Raw genomic sequence first — 21,836 nt, 5'->3', positions numbered from 1 at the left:
CTATATCTTGTCACTCAATCTTGATGGTTCCAGAGGAGAGAGTGAGGTTTGTGACTTTGTACAACACTGCCTCACTTAAATCCAATTCACTTGCAAGTCATGACAACACCTTGCCAATGTCATGGTCCTCTTTGAGAACAAAGGACAAACAACAACAACAATTGGGGGGGGGAGTTCTTCCCCCTCCCTTACATATAGAATTTCATAAAAGTATATCACATTAATAAGATGATATGATGAAGTATGAATACACAGGGGAAGTCAGGTTAACCCACCAAGCTAGACTACATCCTCCACATAGTCAAAAAAGTGACCTACATGAAGGCAAAAATAAAGAACAATAAAAATACACCAACAGAGCAATAAGGACATAATACAAATCCATCATTAATAATGTTAAATATACCTTTTAAGAGATGACTAACTGAATTAGAAATTCAATTTTTTCTCTTATTCTTTTCTGGGAGTGGGTAAGGGAAAATATAATAATAGGAAATAGAGGTGATATAAAAACAAAATATATCAATGTTTAACAAGCTTTGCCTAAAAGAAACACAATCAAAAGCTACAAACAAACTAAAAATTAAGCATTGGGATAATGCTTATCATGCCTATATAAATATTCAAAGGGTCATTATCATAGTGTCAGATAAAATATATATATCATAACTTAAAAAATAACAGCAGCAATAATGATGATAATAACATTTATGTCATGTTTTTGTCATTTACAAATCTCTATGAGGGAGTTTTTGCAAGTGTTATTAGTCTTATTTTACAAATTTTCCAAATGAACTAAGACTCAGAGAGACTCAGTTATTTACACAGGGTCATATGACTAGCAAATGGTACAACTAAAAACCAGCATATTAAATAGGTAAAACAAGATCACTGGTAAAAATAAAAATAGAAGGAAAATACATATAAAAGTAAATGTATTCTCTAAACTGTAGAAAGAAATAAAAAGTTATTTGTGATTGGCAATGTCTGCCCACTTTTGTCAGACTATGATAGATCCAAGAGATAAAGGAATAATGAAGAAATTATAGAACTGAATAATACAATAAAGAAAGGAGAATTAACTGATATGGTAAGATCTTACTCTAAGAATAAGATAATGCATTTTCTTTCCAATCATTCATTGGACATTTGCACACAATAAAATAATCATATGCTAGGAAACAAAAGAACACTTAATAAATAAAAAAGATGTAAAGTTCTACACAGCATATTCTCAGATCACAGTGCAATAAAATAAAAATGAATGTGAGAACAGAATTTAAAAGGTACTCAGCCACAGGAAAATTTAAGTTAAAAATACCTTCTTAAATAATGCCTGGGTTGTGAGGAAATCCAGAAAACACTACCAGAATACTTTTGAAACAATGAAAACATAAATACAACATATCAAAATTTATGTGACACTGTCAATGCAGTCCTTAGAGGAAAATGTATTGTTCTAAAGGATCAACAATGTGAAGAGAGAAAAAGTCCATAAAATTAAAGAATCACTAGGATTCCAAAAAAGTAGAGCCATAAAGTAGAATATTAGAAGAATGCTAGCTCAGATTTTTCATTTCACAGATGAGGAAACTGAGGGTCAGAGAGTTAAAGAGATTTGCTCAAGGTCATAGCTTTAGGATTGAGATGCTCATCTTGATCTCTAACTTGGTATTTTTCACCATTATAACACATATAAAGAATTTTCTCCACTTGACTCATTTTAGAAGAACAAAATAATAAGTCAGAAAAAAGTAAGAATAGGGAAGTTTCAAAACTAAGAGTAGAACAAAGTGGAGAAAAAATAGAAGGAAGAATTTAATCTTTGAAAGACAACAAAACTGATAACTAATCTTATCAAAAACTGAAACTAAATTAATAAATTCAAGAATGATAAGGAGAATGTAAGAGCTAATGAAAAAGAGATGTGAATTGGGAAATAATATCTTCATCTATATTAACCAAATAGAAATCTTTACCTACAAAGCACAATAATGCCAAAATTGACACAATAAGAAACAGAAGACTTGAGTAAAACAAAAGCAAAGAAAGAAATAGGCAAAGTTACTGAACATTTACCCTCCATAAAGGCAATTGGTCCCAACTGAATAATTGGAGAACTTTTCAAACCTGAAAAGGATAAATAATCCCTACATTATAAATATATACAAAAGAATAGTAAGTAGGGCAGAGCCAAGATGGCAACATGAAGGGATCCAGTCTTAGGAGCTCTCTGATAAAAACTCATAAACTAAGGACAAACTTTTGAGAGACAGAACCTACAAAGGGACCCAGTGAGGCATTTCTCCTACTCAGGGTAACCTGGAAAAGAGCAGAAAGGCTCTGCTCCCCAGGGTCGGAGGGGTGGCCCACCAGAGCAAAAGAACTTCAGCCTCCAGGAGGCAGCCCCAGGGCGTTGGGAGCCATGGCTCACAGCAGCGGGGGAGTCTCCTGGTCTGCACCTCGGGGAGCACCGGGCACAAAGTGGGGGAACAGCGGGGGACCTCTGCCAGAGCAAGCACGTGGAGCCCAGCCCTCAGGGCACACAGCGAGCAGCTTGGTCTTTCAGCAGCCCAGACCTGGAAACAGAAGCAGGCAGAGCCCCCAGGGCATGAGCCCATTGAGCTGAGGGAGGGGAGTGAAGAGAGACTGCAGAGCTCTGTCCTCTGCCCCTGGAAAAGGACTCTGGGGCTCTAACCACATTCAGATCCTGATCCCAGTCTAGACCCCCCCATAGAACAGCAGCCCCCCCCACCTCAGCCCCGTGGCAGAGGGGGGGCTCTTATAGTCATTCACAGACCAGGAGGGAGGACAGAGCCTCACACACTGAGACCCTTGTGGGAGTGTCCCAAAAGCTCAGGAAGCACCCCCAAACCAGGCCCAGGCCAGGAAAATGAGCAAGCAAAGAAACAAAAGGAAGACTATTGAGAAATATTTTGCAAATGAGCCCAAGAAGGATCAAAATACTCAGTCTAAAGATGAGGAAGCACAAGCTCCTGAATCTAAAGACTCCAAGAAAAACAGAAATTGGGCTCAGGCTATGACAGAGCTCAAAAAAGACTTTGAAAATCAAATGAGGGAGTTGGAAGAAAAACTGGGAAAAGAAAGGAGAGAGATGCAGGAAAAACATGAAAATGAAGTCAGCAGCTTAGTCAAGGAAATCCAAAAAAATGCTGAAGAAAATAGCATGCTAAAAACCAGCTTAGGTCAAATGGATAAAACAATTCAAAAAGTTATTGAGGAGAAGAATGCTTTAAAAAGAAAAATTGGCCAGATGGAAAAAGAGATAAGAAAACTCTGAAAAGAACAAATCCTTCAGACAAAGAGTAGAACTCAGGGAGATTGATGAATTTACCAGAAATCAGGAATCAATACTTCAAAAGAAAAAAATGAAAAATTAGAAGAAAATGTGAAATATCTCATTGAAAAAACAACTGATATGGAAAACAGACTTAGGAAAGATAATTTGAAAATTATTGGAATACCTGAAAGTCATGATCAGGAAAAGAGCCTTGACATCATTTTCAAAGAATTACTACAGGAAAATTGCCCTGATATTCTAGAAGCAGAGGGCAAAATAGAAATGGAGAGAATCCACCGATCCCCCCAAGAAAGAGATCCCAAAAAACCAACCCCCAGGAATATTATAGACAAGTTCCAGAACTCCCAAGTCAAAGAGAAAATATTACAAGCAGCCAGAAGGACACAGTTCAAATATTGTGGAGCTGCAGTCAGGATCACACAGGACTTAGCAGCAACTACATTGGAAGCTCGTAGGGCTTGGAATACAATATACCGGAAAGCAAAAGAGCTTAGAATGCAGCCAAGAATGAACTACCCAGCAAGGATGAATGTCCTCTTCCAGGGAAAAAGATGGACTTTCAATGAACCAGGGGAATTTCAAAGGTTCCTTTTGGAATGGCCAGAGCTGAACAGAAGGTTTAATCTTCAGATACAGGACTCAGGTGAAGCATGGAGATTGGAGGAGAGGGGGGGAAATATGAGGGACTTAATGAGGATGAGCTGCATGTATAGAAAAATGATACTGATAATATTCATATGAACCATCTCAGTTAATAAAGCAGGTAGAGGGAGCTTTTATAGTTGAAGCACAGGAGAAAGCTGAATTCGAAGAGAAAATATGGTGTAAAAATGGAGTCAATAGGAAAAAAAGGGAAATGGAATGGGAGAAAGAAAAAGGAGAGGAAGAATAGTCCAAGATATTTCACATAATAAGATTTTTTTTATTACAATGAGCTATTGCAGTGATATGGAAGGGGGGGAGGCAAGGGGGAATGAGGGAACCTTTGCTCTCTTCAGAGATGACTAGGAGAGGAAACAGAAAATATACTCAATGGGGTATAGACAACTGGAGTAAGAAGGAGGGGGGAGCAGGGGGAAGGGGTGGGGATGTGAATAAAGGAGGAGAGGATGGACCATGGGGGGACAGTGGTCAGATATAACACATTTTCTTTTTTACTTCTTGCAAGGGGCTGGGATTGGATGGCCTGCCCAGGACCATAGGGCCAGGTGGATTCTGGGCCTAAGGGGTGGTATGGGGGCTCAGGGCTTCTTGGCCCCAGGACCAGGGATCTGTAAGCTGAGCCAGTCAATGACCCTACAGCAGAGTCAGAGTGAAAGGAGAGAGAAAATATAGCACATGGTAGTGGAGAAATAAGAAAGGAGGGAGTTGCGATCAGCAATGGCAACGTTGGAAAAATATGAAAGTAACTTTTGTGATGGACTTATAAAGAATGTGATCCACCCATGACAGAGTTGTTGGTGTTGGAACAAAGACTGAAGCACATTTTTTGTTATTATTATTTGGGGGAGGGTGCAGGGCAAGTGGGGCTGGGTGGCCTGCCTGGGGCCACATAACAGGGTGATCTTTGGGTGTCTGGGACCAGATTTGGACCCAGGTGCTCCTGGCTCAAGGGCCAATACTCTGTCTGCCACCCAGCCACCCCTACTATTATTACTATTTTATTTTATTTTGGGTCTTTTTTTTCTTCTTTTTGGTTTTTGCAGGGCAGTGGGGATCGGGTGGCTTGCATGTCACATGGCTGGGTGATTGTTGGGTGTATGAGGCTGGATATGGACTTGGGTGCTCGTGGCTCCAGGGCTGGTGCTTCGTCCATTGCGCCACCTGGCCATACCTACAATTATTACTATTATTTTTTTTTATTTTTTTCTCTCCCCTTTACTTTTTTCACCCAAGCAAGTCTATCTATATTCATGGGGGGAGGGGTATTTTGTTTACTTGTAAACAAGAATATTTTATTAATGTAAAAAAAACATTTGTACAAAATGAGAATAAAAAAATAAATTTAAAAAAAGAATAGTAAGTTACTCAACTTATTTCATGTAGTAAATTATGCTTTCATCATGAAATCCAACAAGAAAACAAAATAGCTTTCATGAAAATAAATGAAAAATATTCAATAGAGTTTTTTCAATTGAAATTTTATTTTATTTTTCCAATTACATGCATTGTTAGTTTTTCAACATTTAAATATTTGCCAAATTTATGAGTTCCACATTTTTTACCACCTTTCCTTCCCTCCCTACTCCCCATGGTGTCAAACAATCTGGAAAAAGTTGTTTATGTATATTCAAGTTTAATTTATTTTCTTATTAGTCATGTTTTGAAAGAGAAATTAGAATTAAGGGGAAAGAAAAGAGCATGAGGAAAAGAAGAAAAAAACATATTGGAAGTTTTTAAAAAGTGAACATAAAGTGCATTCAGATCTCATAGGTTTTTCCTCTGGATGTGGATGATATTGTCCAGGTCTCTCAGGGTTGTTCTTGATCTCTGAACTGCTGAAACGAGCTGCATCCACCATTATTAATGTGTACAATATTCTCTTGGTTCTGCTCACTTCACTCAGTATCAGGTCATGTAATTCCTTCCATGCCTTTCTAAAGTCCAATAACTTGATTTCTTATAGAACAATAATATTCTATAACATTTATATACCATAACTTGTTCAGTCATCCCCCAATTGATAGGCATTCCCTCAATTTCTAATTCTTTGCCACAACAAAAAGAGCAACCATAAATAATTTTTATATGTAAGACTTTTCCCATTTTTTATGATTTCTTTGGGATATAGTCCTAGTATTGGTATTGCTGGGTCAAATATTATGATCAGTTTTATTGCTCTTTTTGCTTTCCAGAATGGCTGGATCAGTTCACAGCTCCACCAACAATGCATTGATGCCCCAATTTTCCCCATAGTCTTTTCAAGATTGGTCAATATGACAAAAAAGGAAAATGATCGATCTGATAGGTGTGAGGTGATACCTCATAGTTGTATTAATTTGTATTTCTCTAATCAATAATGATTTGGAGCATTTTTTCATATGACTATAAATAGTTTTAATTTCTTTATCTGGAAACTGCCTATTCATATCTTTTGATCACTTATCAATTGGGAAATGACTTGTAATCTTATAAAGTGATTTAGTTCTCTATATATTTTAGAAATGAGTCCTTTATCAGAAACATTAGCTATGAAAATAGTTTCCCACCTTTCTGCCTTCCTTCTAATCTTTGACTGCATTGATTTTATTAGTGCAAAACCTTTTAAATTTATAGTCAAAATCATCCAATTTGCAATTTATAATGTACTATATTTCTTGTTTGGTCATAAATTTCTCCTCTTCCATAGATCCAGCAGATAGAGTATTTCTTGTTTTCTTAATTGGTCTATGGTATTGCCCTTTATGCTTAAATCCCATACCCATTTTGACCTTATTTTGGTATATGTTGTGAGATGTGGGTCTATGCCTAGTTTTTGCCATACTATTTTCCTGTTTCCTAGCAATTTTTGTCAAATAGTAAATTCTTATTCCAGAAGTTAAATCTTTGGGTTCATCAAACAGTAGACTACTATAGTCATTTATTATGGTTTCTTTTGTTCCTACTCTAATCCACTAGTCCATTACTCTATTTCTTAACCAGTACCAGGCAGTTTTGATGACTGCTGCTTTGTCCTGCCTGCCAAGTGTAAGGCAATGCGGTAGGTATAGAGACAAAGACAAAAATGAAACAGTCCCTACTGCCCCCAAGAAGCTTCTGTTCCATTTAGAGGATACAAAGATAAGCAAATAAAAGACAATTTTATAAGGAGAGTACTAACAACAAGGTGAATCAGGAAATAAATTGGCAGAGATAGCATCTAAACTAAGCCTTGAAGTGTACTAGCAATTCTAAGGAGGTGAAAGTGAGAATGGAGGGCATTCTAGACTTTGGGAACAGTCTATGAAAAGGTAAAAAATGAGATGGGAAATCACATATGAGGAACAGTTTATAAACCTATTTGATTGCAATATAAACTAATGTGAGTAATAGAATAAGACTGGAAAGGATTATTGGAAATAATAAGTCTAGAAAGAGAGGCGACATATTGTGGAGGCTTTTAAATGTCAGGGTGGGGAACATGTATTTTATCCTCAGGGCAAAAGGGAGCCACTATACATGTTTGACTGTTCCCTTTGGATTATTTTTTGTTTGTATTCTTTTGTTTTTTGAGTAATATCAATTTGACAGCTGGGGGGATGTTAGATTGGAGAGGGAAAATGCTGAAAGCAGGGAAACCAATTAGGAGGGTTTTGCAAAGTCCAAGTCAGATACGATGAAGGATTTAATTAGGGTCAAGGCCTTATGAATGGAGATGAGCTCCCTTTAATTAAGACTACCTTCAACTAGAGCCTATACTGAGTCTCCCTTCCATTTGTAGATGTACTTTCTCCCCTAAGAGTATAATGCATTTACTGGAGAGACCTAGAAAAATTAAGCTATCAGGTCTCACTAGGTAAAGTGGCATAAATATGAAAGTTAAGTCTTTCATCCTCCTCTAGACAATTTGCATAAAACACAGGGAATACTGGGAGAGGGGTAAAAGATTTTCCTTGCCTCTGTGTCATCCTGCACCTTTCCACTGGAGATAGATGAGTACTAGGGATACAGTTAAGAGGTATGGAAAGATCCAAGAACCTAACCAGTAAGTGACAATTGAACTGACTCAGGGAAAAGAGTAAATGATAAGACAGGTAACACAGAATTCAGAGTAAGCTCAAGGCAACCCAAACTAATGTACCTTCTGGGACAGCTGGGGAACCATGGAGGTACAACTGCTGTCTGAAAATGTTGACTGAGAACAGGTAAAGAGAACCTCAGTTACTGACAGAGAAAGCTATCTGAGAAAAATTGAAAAATTTCTCCTGGATATTGACCAAGAATATGGACTGAGGAGAGCTGCAGCCTTCCCCGAAGGGGAGAGGATTACTAGTCAGGATACCTCCAATAGATAGAGGATAGAGTAGCAGATATGCCTGAAGATAGTACTCCAGTTGAGCAGTTGGAAAAGTTGCTTTCTCTCCATGGAAAGAGTTTACTAACCACAGCTCTCCATACTAAATGGCTGAGGTTTCTAAAAGAACTGGTGAGAGTTGTAACCCTCCCTGCGTGGGAGACACTAACTATAGATGGCTGTATAGTTAAATGCTAGATAGGAAGAACAAAGATGTTTAATGGGTAGTAAGTGAATACAGTGCCTGGAAAGGATCAATAGAAGACAATGCTTAATGGGAAGCAGGTCCAGCAGATAGCACTACAATAAAATCAACAGAAGACATAAACAGCATTGTAACTTATTATTACATCTTTAGAACACTCTGGGAGGTAGATGCTATTATTATTATTATTTCCATTTTACATTTGAGGAAACTGAGACAAACAGACAGTAAGTGCCCAGAGTCACACAGTCAATAAGTTTCTGAGGTCAGACTCAAATGCCAGTCTTCCTGACCCTTTCTCTATGCACTTGCACCATCTAGCTGCCTCTAGAAAAAAATCTAGGATGGAAGAGAGTTTTATAATAAGATTGAAGATTCCTGAGATATGGGCTATAAAGGAGTAGTTCAGAAGTGATGAAAATCCAAGGAGGAAATTTTTTCTCATCAGCAGACACTCTCATTCACAAAGGGTTATGAATGGTTCCTAATAAAAACTTGACCTGGGGTGATTAAATAGCTTTTATTACCATCCCTGTAGGAACAGGTGATTTCCCCTAGTGGAATTGGGTAATGTCCAGTCTTATATACAATTTGAGAGGCTTCCCACCCCAACCAGTCAACCATTAATCTGAATCGCCAGGGGTACAATCTAATCATTACCCCCACCCATACCACTCCTTAATATGTTCCCCCCTCCCTGTTCATACAACACATGAGCCTCAGTCATCACAGGGAATATGCAACTTATTCTGCATGAACCTAATTATGCAAGCACACTTGTATAAGATCAGGGATCCTAGGACTAGTGGAGCAGGCTTCAGTCTGATCTCAGGTCAGGCATCTTTAAATCAGATTAGAAAGACTTCTCCCAGTTTGGTGATTGATTGGGGTCAATTCCTTTATCTCCCCTTTTGTCTTATTCCCATATTCCTACACATAGGCTTTGTGCTTTTCAGTCTAATCAATAGCCATAGACAGACCCCAGTCTTTGTAATGTATCTCTACCTAACATCATCCTCTGACACGCTATGGAAACCAAACCCTCAGGGATTTTTCACACAAAGATAACAGAAATAGGTGCTAGAAATTTTCTCACTTATAAAATGGAGATTGAAACCAGGTGACCAGATCATCTACCTTTTAGGTTCATGAAATGACTAAGCACTAAGTATTAAAATAGTTAAGTTGTGTCATAGTTGGTCATTCCAATAACAGAAGAATTAAATGTGTGGATAATGGGGAGGGAACAGTAGAGAATTCTATCCAAATGCCTAAGTCAGTAAATGATGTTCAGATCTTCTGAACACACACATTGAGATCACTCTGTATAGCATCATCCCAGGACGGCAAAGAAGAAAGCAAATCCAGAAGATAGCCTACCCTTTAAATCTCCATATTTTTTAAAGTGCAGAATTTCTAGAACTTGCAAAGGATTAAATTTTAGAAGATCAGTGAACCTGAATAGGAAAAAGTTTCATCTTTATTTCAATGTATTTCAATTCCATTGTAATCCTATGTTATACATTTATGATATACATTTAATGTTATACATCTTAAAACATTTTTCTGAGGAGTCACATGACCTCAAAAATGATTAAGAACTTTTCTCTAGTATTTCTAGCTCCTTGAGGCTTGAGATCTCTGCTGGATCTACATAGGCTCCAGAATAGAGGGGTTTTCCTCTCAGCACAGGTCCCTACTACCTCTGATTCTAAGGCTCCAGGTCCCTTTTAGTTTTGACTGCCTGGTAGAAGCAAATGATGACAGTGGTAATTTGGCCCAGGATGGGCCATTATGAACTCAGATTCCTATTTCCTATTACAAAACCCAATGATAGCACCTGCCTATAATACAAACTTATTTGTAAAGCCACTGTAGAGGAAGAAGGCAATGTAGTATTGTCATGTAAAACATTGTAAAGTAGCATAGCTGAGACCAAATGTACAGAAAGTTTGGTGTGAGACCCCAAAGGGTTGGTTATATCTTAGAAACATGATTTTAGAGAGGAAGGTACCTTAGAGTCATCAAATTCAACCCCTTCATTTTACATATCACAAAAATATTCACTAATGAAACTGGCACAAGGGTAATAAATAGACATAATATATGGAAAGAGTAGAGGATAATTGTTAGTAAGTTATTTCATTTTCACTGGCAGTGGGAATACTACATTTGGTGTCAAATGGAGGACAAAATCTTGGAAATACCAAGGAACCAATTTTGAAATATCTCAGGAAGGGAAAGATAGCCAGATAATGGAAAAATATTGGACAATCAAAGGCAATTGAAATAATATTAATAAAAAAATCTCATACTCCTAGAGGCATTCTCTCTCTGTAAGAATAATCTATAAGCATATCAAGTAAATGAAAATATGAGAAGTGAACAGGCAGGCTTTCCTAAATGATCTTTTACAACAAAACATATCTTTACAGCCCATATCTCAATTTGTGTACAATTGACTGGAAAGTACAGAGACTACTATTAGGAGCTCTTCTGACTACTTTTTTAATTGCAAAAAAAGCTTTTGGCTCAACAGAGCAACAGAGCAAAACATAGCCTTGAAGGTCTTCCTCTCTTAACGAGTCCCCCATACATATGTTAACAAAACTCTTTGATAAATATGAATTGTTCATTAACCCTTTATTAGTATCAAGTGGGACATAAAACAGAGGTGTATGCTCAGCAAAGGAGATTGCTATTGTCATAAAGGATGTCTTGAGTAAGGTCAAAATGGAAGAAGGATTCCAGCATCTTCTAGGTGTTCTTGATTATATATAGTATTGTGCTGATTAAACCCTATAATATAGGATGTCCTTTACAAAACCCATGATTATTTGATCAATAAATAAGCATTTATCTAGTGTCTTTGCTGGGTGTGGAGGATATAAGGACAAAAATTAAACAACTCTAGAGTTCAAGTTTACATTCTATCAGGAGGAATAATATGAACATGTACATAGAGAAAATAAATACATGATACTAGGGATAGAGGACATTAAAATCTTAATCTCAAAAGAGATTGCCATAAGAATCCATACATTTAGGAACTAAATAGATGAAAAAATACATATTGTACAGGCAACTGTGCAGCAAGTACATTGAGTCAATGCACCAGAACATAAGGAATAAGCATAGTAAATGGTATTGAGTTGTACCCAGAATTGAATAGGAAAAGGGGAGCAGTGTACATTATATTAGGTGAACCATACATTGTATTAATACTAAATTTCTACCTCCCACAAAGATCCATCTTGTCAATACAAATATTCACCATTAATACTGGATGTTTTGAGGAAACCCAAAAGGCAATAGAGAGAGTGTGGTGAATGCAAATGATCTACACTGGAGATGTGATGCAAAAGATATCCAGGAAACATGATTTCAAAATAAGAGATTACTTTACTATTTCCTGTGCATAAGTGATAACAGAAGAGTGAATGTTCTTCTGAAACCCAGAAAACTTCAAAAGACCTAGAGGAATAGCTCCACCATGTTGAGTGGCTCTTCTCTGAACAAAGGATCAGAAGGAGAATATGAACAGAATACCCTAGGATAAATAGGTCTGAATGATACAGACCACTGACCCAAACGAGGCATAGTACCATCTGAGAGATCACAGATCCATCCAAATATGAAAGCATAAAGGCATTCTTTCTTAATATGGTAAACAATAGTTATTGAAAATCAAAATCTATTAGCAGACAGAATGGAGAAATACTAAAGCCCTTTAGAGCAAGAACAAAATAATGATGTCCTTGTCAACAGTGTTGTTTAATATAGTAAGAGAAATTCTGAAAATTGCTATTAGAGAGGTATAGGCATAAATAAAGAAAACACAGGAAGGAATAAAAAATATCACTTTTTGCAAGTGTCATAATTGTGTACCTAGAAACCAATGCAATCAACCAAGAAATTGCTTAGCAGTAATAAATGAGCTCAGCAGAGATTGAAGATATAAAATAAAGATAAAAAATTCAATTGCCTGTCTTACATTAGTGACAGAAGACTAGAAAATGCAGTAGGGAAAAAGATTACATTTATAATAATGACAAAATTATTAAATACTTGGATATTAACTTAATTTGGGATTGAATTAAATACTTGAATATTAACTTAATTTGGGATTGAAGTGATTTCTTAATAGAAAATTTTAAAAACCCAATAAAAAAAAAAGTATGGCTAAGAGAGTGTATACCTTGCTGTCGCTTGAGAAAACTAAATTCAACAAAAGTACCAATCTCCTGAAGTGCATATGCAATATTCATTAACATTCCTATAGAATATTCTATAAAAATTGACAAAAATTATACTGAATTTTTTGGGGGGGAAGAAAAAGACAACAATGATTATATTTTAAAGAATTTATGATAGTGAGTTACCATTCCAGATTTTTATTTTTTTCATTTATTTTATTCTGAACTTAAAGCAAACATTAGCATAACAGATTTTTAAATATATCATAAAATAACAATGATCAAAAAAACTACATGGTTTAGGGAGCAGCTAGGTGGTGCAGTGGATAGAGCACTAGCTCTGGAGTCAGAATTTTCTGAGTTCAAATCCAGTATCAGACACTTACTACTTAGCTGTGTGACCTTGGATAAGTCACTTAACCCCATTGCCTTGCAAAAACCAAGGGGGAAAAAGTCTACATGACTTGGTGTCAAACCAAAGCATAAAAATAGGAGGAAATAGAACAGGGGAGACTCTGGCTCCTTTAAGCTATCTACTCTTGGAAAGATCACATAATCTTTCCCAACCTCAGTTTTCTTTAGTGTAAAATTAGGGTAATGATATCTTTGGTACCTAGCTCAAAGGGGTCCTGGGGGGATTCAATGAAACAATGTGTAAATATTTTATAAACTTCAAAGTGTTATATAAATTCCAGTTATTATTATTATTGAAATTCAGAAATAATTTTAAGTAACTTAAAGAAATGAATGTGACAAACCATAAGCAATCCCATGATGGAGAAATGAATCATTATTTTATAAAGATTGTTGGAAAAACTGGACAGCAGCCTGGAGAAAAAATTAACTTGGTTCTATATCATACACTGCAACAAACCTCAGATGAGCCAAGGAGTTGAGCATAAAAGAGAAATCAATCTTTCCAAAAAGAGAAAGAAAAAGAAAAGAAAATAGAATTGCATATTTATCCCATTTGAGGAGAAATGAATTTATTACTACCAAAGAAATGAAGGATATCATTATGGGCAAAATGGTTTTGTTCAAATGAATCACCTATTTAGAAAAATGTAGTAAAATTAATATCAAAATGGAAACAGTAAAATGTGAAAAATATATATGATAAATATATCATGCAAAGGTTTGCAGTCCATGAGAAAGCATGGAGAATCTGCTTCAGGGAAAGGGGTAACCATACCACTGAAAACTGATCTTTCAAAAATATATTTAAAAAAAAGAAATTTAACTGAGGGGTGGTATACAACTAAGATCCTAGGTTTTAGAACCAGAAGGGAGAACTTTAGAAATGTTTGTTGAATTTCACTGAATTTAAGATCACATAGTACAATCCCACAACCCCATTGACAAATTGTAGCTGACTCTTTCAGCACTTCGGATAGTGGATAGGAGAAGTCCTAGAGTCATGCTGTGAGAAGTATCTCACAAGCAGCATTAAGATGAATATTCAAGGAGACGAAAACTATTGCTAAGGCTGGTATGTTTAATTGGACTGGTCCATTTGGGAGTCTTTTAATGACCTGACTTGTTCATTGAGTCTAGGGTGAATAGGAAGAGCACTGACACATTGACTTAGTTTTTTAAAGAAAAACTGCCCTAAAACAATTCTGTTTCTTCCCTGATATAAAGACCCATAGCAAAGAGGTGAGGGTAGAGTTTGCATCTTTGTGTCTCTTCCCTCAATGTCTGATATATTGTAACTATATTTGGTACTGTCTAAAGTAGTAGCAGGGAATCAAAATACAACTCGTGTGCATAAAGAACCCATTTAATGTGGAAGACCCAAAGCTAGGTGTCAGAGATACAAAGGTTTTGTTATTTTTTTAAATTAACACTCCCTGCTTTCAAGGAGCTTACCTATTGTATATATGGGTGGGAGAAGGAAATAAAGAGAGTTAAAGAGGTAAAGTGATTTCATGAAGCAATTGGTGATAAACTAAGTCAAACAAGGGTTAAGTCTGTGATGAGAAGGACTTTCAGAAATATACTCAATCCTTCCCTCTTCATAAGGGTGTGTTTTCAGAACCCTAATGTAAAATTCCTAAGAGAATAATTAGCATTCCAACCCAAATTTTCTTCCTTCAGATCCAATGTTTCACACACACACACACACACACACACACACACACACACACACACACACAGACACACACTGTACAATGCTTCAAATAAATCTCAACATTTCCCTAGATAAGTGGTCAGGGGTGTTAGATAACAATTTACAGCCAAGGAAAAGCAGACCATGAGTCATCACATGAAAAATACTAAGATTCTTTACTAAAAAAAATACAAATTTTAAAACCTTTAGGTACCAGCACACCACCATTGAGCTAGCAAACCTAAATAAAAAGGATAAAACCCAATGCTAGAAAAGCCCTAAAGAAACAAGCATAATTACATTGCCACTGTTGGTGACAATGCAAGATTTCTGAAAAGCAACCTAGTAAAGGGGAATAAGAGGTAGCACATGGTTCATATTCTTTGATCCATTAACCATCTTTTTAAGGAATATACCATAAGGGAAAACTTAACTCCTAAAAGGGGGCAGGAAAGAAAGAGTGTTTGGACAAAGTGAAAGTTCTAGTAACATCATCTATGTGAACAAAAATATAAGGAGAAAAGTTTCAATATCTCACAATATATAAATGAGAAAGTAATTTTGCTATATTAACACAATGGAATATCATCTAGCCATTAAAAAGATAGTTAAAGGGCAGCTAGGTGATGCAGTGGATAGAGCACTGGCCCTGGAGTCAGGAAGACCTGAGTTCAAATCCAGCCTCAGACAATAATTACCTGTGTGACCTTGAGCAAATCACTTAACGCTACTGCATTAAAAAAATTTTAAAAACATTTTTTAAAAAAAGGATAGTTATATGATCTACATTGTCACATGGAAATGTCCCTTTGAAATAAATCCTGAGTTAAAGTAGAACACAAAGTAGTATGTAGCTACTGACCAAAGTTAAGGAAAAAAATGTCAGTATAATTAAAAAGATAAAAATAGAATTTAAAATAATCCAAATGGATTAGAGTTTAATGTTGAGGAGCCATCTCTATTTTATAAAGTTGCATAAGGTTCTTAATTTTTAAAAAACTGAGGTCACATGACCAACACAACAGAAGACTAGACATTTTCTCTGATCTCTATATTTCTCAAACCTCTCCAAAACAGAAATTACACACCAAAGTTAAAGACATTTCAACTGTCTCCATGATCTAGGACATCAGATCCAAAAAAGAAGGTTTTAAAAATTTCATAAACTAACACTACCTTAAGCTCACTCAGCACCCTCTCCCCCACCACCCACCTGCTGCCATGCTGCACAGCCAATCCAATCCATAGCTTTCATCAAAATGAAACCTAGTCCTTCCTCCCCTCTCTCTCTCTCCAGTGTTGAGGAGATCCAAGTGCCAAACTGTAGAAATTTGCTGAAGCTGTGACAGCCAGCACCATGGCAGCACTCTGTGCTGCAAAAGATATCCTTGAAAGAGTGAATGAGCATAGAGAAAAGGGCAGGAAACATGCCTGAGCTTAAAAATGGCTCAACCTCCTCTCCTTCCTCCCAGAGCCTCAGAGATTCAAATTCCAAAGGACAGAAATCAGCCCGGACTGCAATAGCACCAGCCTGACAGTGAACTGCTGGACCAGGGAACTGAGGAATAGAGGGAATTGTTGGAATAGTTATGAAAGACCTCACTAAGATTAAGAAAAAAGAGCCCAATATCCAGTTGGAACCAGTTCTGTCATCCCAAGAGTCAGTGGTCTAGGATGCTGAATCAAGAATTGCCCAGCATGGGAGGAGGTTAAGAAACTGAGAATGAATCCTCAAGAAAATCACATCAGAGAAGAAGGAATGAAAAGCAGAGCAATAATTAAATTACCAAAGACCATAGGAAGATGAAAACTCAAAGACCTCAGGCATAAACAGATAAATACAAGGAAAACATTAATATCAAAAGGAAATATGCTCCTCAGATCTAGTAAATTAATTCAATCCTCTGTGAGTAAATACTACAAAACAAAGGAAAATTACTAAATGTTTAATGAGACAGAAGATCTGATGGAATATGATGAGAACATAAAACCACAACATGCTGTTGCTGTGTGATTCAAAAGAGAAATCAGAATTATAAGAGCAGAATCTCTGGTCTTTACAGTAGACTAGAAAAACTTAAGGAAGTCTTAACAAAGAAACAAAAGATTAGGAATACAAATACACAGAAGTAAAGGACAATCTAGAAGAAGAGAAGAAGAAAAAAAGAAAACATGTTTTCTATTCAAGCAAAACATAATGATTTTGAAGGCAGTTTGTATAGAGACAAACTGAGATGATAGTTCTCCCAAAAGACAATGACAAGTCAAAAAACTCAAATACCATAATGCAAGGAATAATATAAGAAAACTGCCCAGAACTTCTAAGCACAGAAAATAAAATATCAAGTCTCCCTCCCCCTTGTCTTTTTATTTCACTGACAAAATAATTTCCCTAAAGGTCTTCATTAGCCATGTTACTGTCTTGTTAATTATTTCCCTATCTCTTATAAGATAAAGTCCATATTCACCAGCCTGATTTCCATCCTTTTTTCATAGATGTAATTTCTTTTTTTTCCCCAATTAACAGAAATAGCTTTTCTCTCCCTCCCTATTGGAAAAAAATAAAAGGAAAAACTAAAATCTTGTAACAAATATGTTTAGTCAAACAAATTTCCACCTTGGTCATATCCAAAAACTTTATTTCAATCAACTCTGAGTCCATTACCTCTCTGGCAAAAGAAGAGTATCATACTTTATCATCAGTCTTTTGGAATCATGATTGATCATGATGTTAATAAAAATTCTTCAGTCTTTCAAAAATATCTTTATATTGTTGTTATTGTTTTCTCACATCTTTCCTGAATGTCAATATAATACATACAAACCCAGGGTTTTCAAAATGCCATCTGAGAACTAGAATCTTAGAATAATTCAGAGGAGTCCTCAAATCCATATTCACACCAAGCTTTGTCTTTGGATCTTTATTTACCTCTAATAAAATATACAACATGTCTCAGAATAACAAATAGATATGGTTTCTGTGGAATTAACAAAAATACCTTCCTTGTATCTTGATTACTATTTTTTTTTAGGTTTTTGCAAGGCAAATGGGGTTAAGTGGCTTGCCCAAGACCACACAGCTAGGTAATTATTAAGTGTCTGAGGCCAGATTTGAACTCCTGACTCCAGGGCTGGTGCTTTATCCACTATACCATCTAGCTGCCCCAATTACTATTTTTTAAATATAGGAAAGTGCCATTTCATTAATAAAGTGCAAAACCAATTTAGTAAATAAATAGATTGTTTTCCTTCATTCTGAATCAGTTCATAGAAATCTTCCCAGGAATCTCTGAAGCTCTTTTCTCATGTCACAATAGTATTCCATTATATTCAATAACATAAATTGTTCAGTTATTTCCCAGGTGATGAGCATCTCTTTATTATTATTATTTGCAACCATAAATTGGAAAGATAGGTAGTGAAGTGGATAGAGCACCAGTACTGGAGTCAGGACCTGAGTTCAAATCCAGTCTCAGACACACACCTACTAGCTATATGACCTTAGGCAAGGTCACTCAACCCTGATTGCCTCACATCCAGAGCTACTTCCAGTCATCCAGATTGGACCCAGTGGAGGAGAAAGTAAACCTAGTGACTTAAAGAAACCCCTCATTCAACTCCAATTTACCTGCACAAGCATCATCTCCCTGATATCATGGTCTTCTTTGAGAGTGAAGGATAAACATTATCACCAATCAATTGGTGGGAGGTAGAATCTACTTGTTTTTGTTTTTTGCAAGGCAATGGGGTTAAGTGATTTGCCCAAGATCACACAACTAGGTAATTAAGTGTCTGAGGTCATTTGAATTCAGATTCTCCTGACTCCAGGACTAGAACTCTATCTACTGTGCCACCTAGCTGCCTCCTGTGAGGTAGAATCTAGCATGACTTCCAAGCTCCTCTACAAAATGGCTCCAACCTACCTTTCAGCCTAGTTTTACACAACAAAATTGAAATTTTGCCTTTGTATCTCCAGCATCCAGCACATTGCCTGGTACCAGTAGGCATTTAACAAATGTTCATTAATTGATTGAACAATTGTTGTTTTCCACTTCTAGTCAACCTCAAATCTATATATTATATTCAGACCATCAAGGCATTGTTTTTTTCCAACTCTAATTCTGAGTACACTAATAACATAATAACAGTCATTCCAGAAAAAGACATGTCAATCAAGTGCTAGATGACTTCCTCTCACTATCTCTGAGATTTTCCAGATTAAAATGCTCCTATTTAGTCACATTCTCTTATATTATATTTTCTTTCCCTATTTAAAATGTAAGTGCTTTGAAGTAAGGGAAGGTTCTACTTTTCTTTATTTGCAATCCCCATACTTAGCACAATGCCTTGCATCTTTATCATTGCTAGCACTTACATAGTCCTTTAATATATTATTCATTTGATCCCCACAACAACCCTATGAGATGGGTACTATTATTATCCCCACTATACAGAGGAAACTAAGGCACAGTGAAAATCACAAAACTATTAAGTGTCAGATATATAATTTGAAATCAGGTCATCCTGACTGTAACTCCTACACTTTGCTATCTAGTTGCCTTATGCTTATATACAGTAAGTGTTTAATAAATGCTTTTCCAACATCTTTCTTGAATTTGTTAAATACAGACTTTCTCACAACTAATTGCTAGACCTATTCAAATGAGCGCTGAAGACTATTTAGAATCACTTCTCCAATGTGTGTGTGTGTGTGTGTGTGTGTGTGTGTGTGTGTGTATCATTGTGGTAGGTGTATGGCAGTTACAAAAATGGCTCCTTCCCTCATAAAGCTTCCATTCTTTGAGAATGCCTCAAATTTTCCAATTCTTTTCTTACTATTATAATTCTCTTCATGTCCTCTACCTCAATTGCCATCCCCTCATTGCTAGTCATCAAAATTTTATTTATCTTCATCTTGAAGATAAATAAAATTTTGTGACTAGCTGAAATTCCTCCTTGAAGTTTGAAGTGCTCCCTGATCACCAGTTGTAAGTGATTCTTCTTATCTTCCTGTGGCAGCTTCTTGAGGGAAGAAGTCATTTTTGCAACCTCCAAAGCACCACACACAATGGGGTGTGTCTGTGTGCATGTATCTGTGTGTGTGTGTATGAAGAAAATGCTCAGCAAATATCTGTTGACTAAATAAATGAATGAATATTTCATTATTTCCATTGAAATTACCCCATGTATCATTGAAATTATTTCTCCCCCCCACTGTATTCATAGTATAACTATTTAGTAACTCAAAGGTTTTTGCTTATATTATTTTCTTGGGGAAAATTATTAATGATTTGACTTATAGCATTAATTAAATACCTAAAATTAAGTTAAGAGGTGCTCCCCTGTTGATGCACATAGTCAATCATAATTATCTGTGGTAAGAGCCATTGAGAGGAAAAAAAAGATGAAAGATTCAAGGGCCAGGTGTATCTCCTAAAATGGAAAGGTGATTCTAATTAATCTTTAGTGCACCAATTGAATAATTCCAGTAATTGTATGTGAGGAATTATGTATTTCCTAGCATTCAAAACACTGACCACACATACTCTCAACAATGCAGTTGCACATCATCTATTTGACATCCTCAGGGAAGAAGTTATTCCAGGTAGTTTCTCTCTGAATACCCTCCTGAATCCACCTCTAGAAATAGCAGTTGCAGATTAGATGACTTGAAGGAAGGTTTCCCCAGGTTCAAAGGACAGATATGTACTGCTAAAACTAAAAAGTTCAACAGTGTGGGGTTTACTTTACCTTTTATCTAGTCAGACAAAAGATATAATTTGTTCAAAGATCTGTACTAAAATAGCAATATAAGAATAATAGCAAATACAGCATCTCCTCCTAAGCCCAGAATGCACTATCATACAAAAACACATAGTATCAGTGGTAAAATATACAAAGAGTTCACAAGTAGAAAGATAAGGAAAACATGTAGCAGCCAAGGCAATTTATATACGCCTGCCATGGTGGACCATGGCTACCCTCATCTCTGGATTTTGGACCAGACAAGATTTTGGCCAAGGATACTGCTATCAACTTTTGGCAAGAACAGGTACTCAGACCCTGTGAACAGCAGGGAGCCTCTTCAATCCTATTCCTTCAGAGTCTTAGCTTTGAGGCCTGTCATTTCCCAAACATCGGGGTCTTGGCCCTGAACACCAAAATCTCTCTTCCCTCACCAGTTGCTACTAGACTGAATTGGACTGAATTCTACTCAACATTTGCACTCTCTCCATTGGACAACACTGTGCTTCTACCACAAACACTGTGGCTGAAGGAAGAAAGGGAGAGATTCTCCCCATCCTCCTTAGTCCTTTGCTGTACTGTATAATAGGCTCAAGGGAAAAGATAGACCCTTTTCTCACAAGTAATTGACAGAAGGGGACCAACTGCCTTTTAATGTGACTGATTCTTGAAGTCAGTCATTGGACTGTGAACATTTATTTTTGACTATTCAGAGACTTTTTTTTACAAAATTTGTTTTCTGATTCTACCCACCTTCCTTTTCCAAAGAGTTCCTGAGAGAATGGTAGAGTTAAATGTGAAGCTAGGATGGGCATGAGGAAAGATCCTCCTCAACTACCAGGAGCCACAAATGGTTTTCTTGATGCAAAGGTCCAAAACAAAGAGTTTCTAGACAACGTTAACCTTATCTTATAAGGGATTGGAGAGGTAACAATATAATTTCAAAAACAGATGATATATAAGACATACTAAGGCAAATGAACATAACTTCTTAGTATTTGAGAAATCTAAAGACCCAGCTCCTCAGGTAGAGAATCACTATTTTACAGAAACTCCTCCAAAAGCTAGATAACAGTGTAACTGAATTTTGATTTAAACTGACACTAGGGGCAGCTAGGTGGTGCAGTGGATAAAGCACTGGCCTTGGAGTCAAGGGTACCTGGGTTCAAATCCGGTCTTAGACACTTAATAATTGCCTAGCTGTGTGGCCTTGGGCAAGCCACTTAACCCCATTTGCCTTGCAAAAAAAAAACAAAACAAAACCC

General features: G+C 36.5%; 1 long non-coding RNA gene across 2 annotated transcripts in view; it reads left to right on the top strand.

The window, feature by feature from the left end:
- The window catches only part of LOC141503151 (uncharacterized), a 98,090-nt gene that overhangs the window by 56,388 nt on the left and 19,866 nt on the right, over positions 1–21,836 (top strand). Inside the window, exon 5 of one of the 2 annotated variants that reach the window (XR_012472773.1) lies at positions 16,299–17,433. The exons of the other annotated variant lie outside the window; for it this stretch is intronic. This is a non-coding gene — a long non-coding RNA (uncharacterized LOC141503151). Of the gene's footprint in view, positions 1–16,298; positions 17,434–21,836 lie in introns of those variants that run through there. 2 annotated transcript variants of the gene reach the window in all.

This window comes from Macrotis lagotis, chromosome X, assembly GCF_037893015.1.
Source record: "Macrotis lagotis isolate mMagLag1 chromosome X, bilby.v1.9.chrom.fasta, whole genome shotgun sequence".
NCBI lineage: Eukaryota > Metazoa > Chordata > Mammalia > Peramelemorphia > Peramelidae > Macrotis > Macrotis lagotis.
The sequence above is the reverse complement of the archived record's forward strand: the minus strand, read 5'-3'. Positions and strand labels throughout refer to the sequence as shown.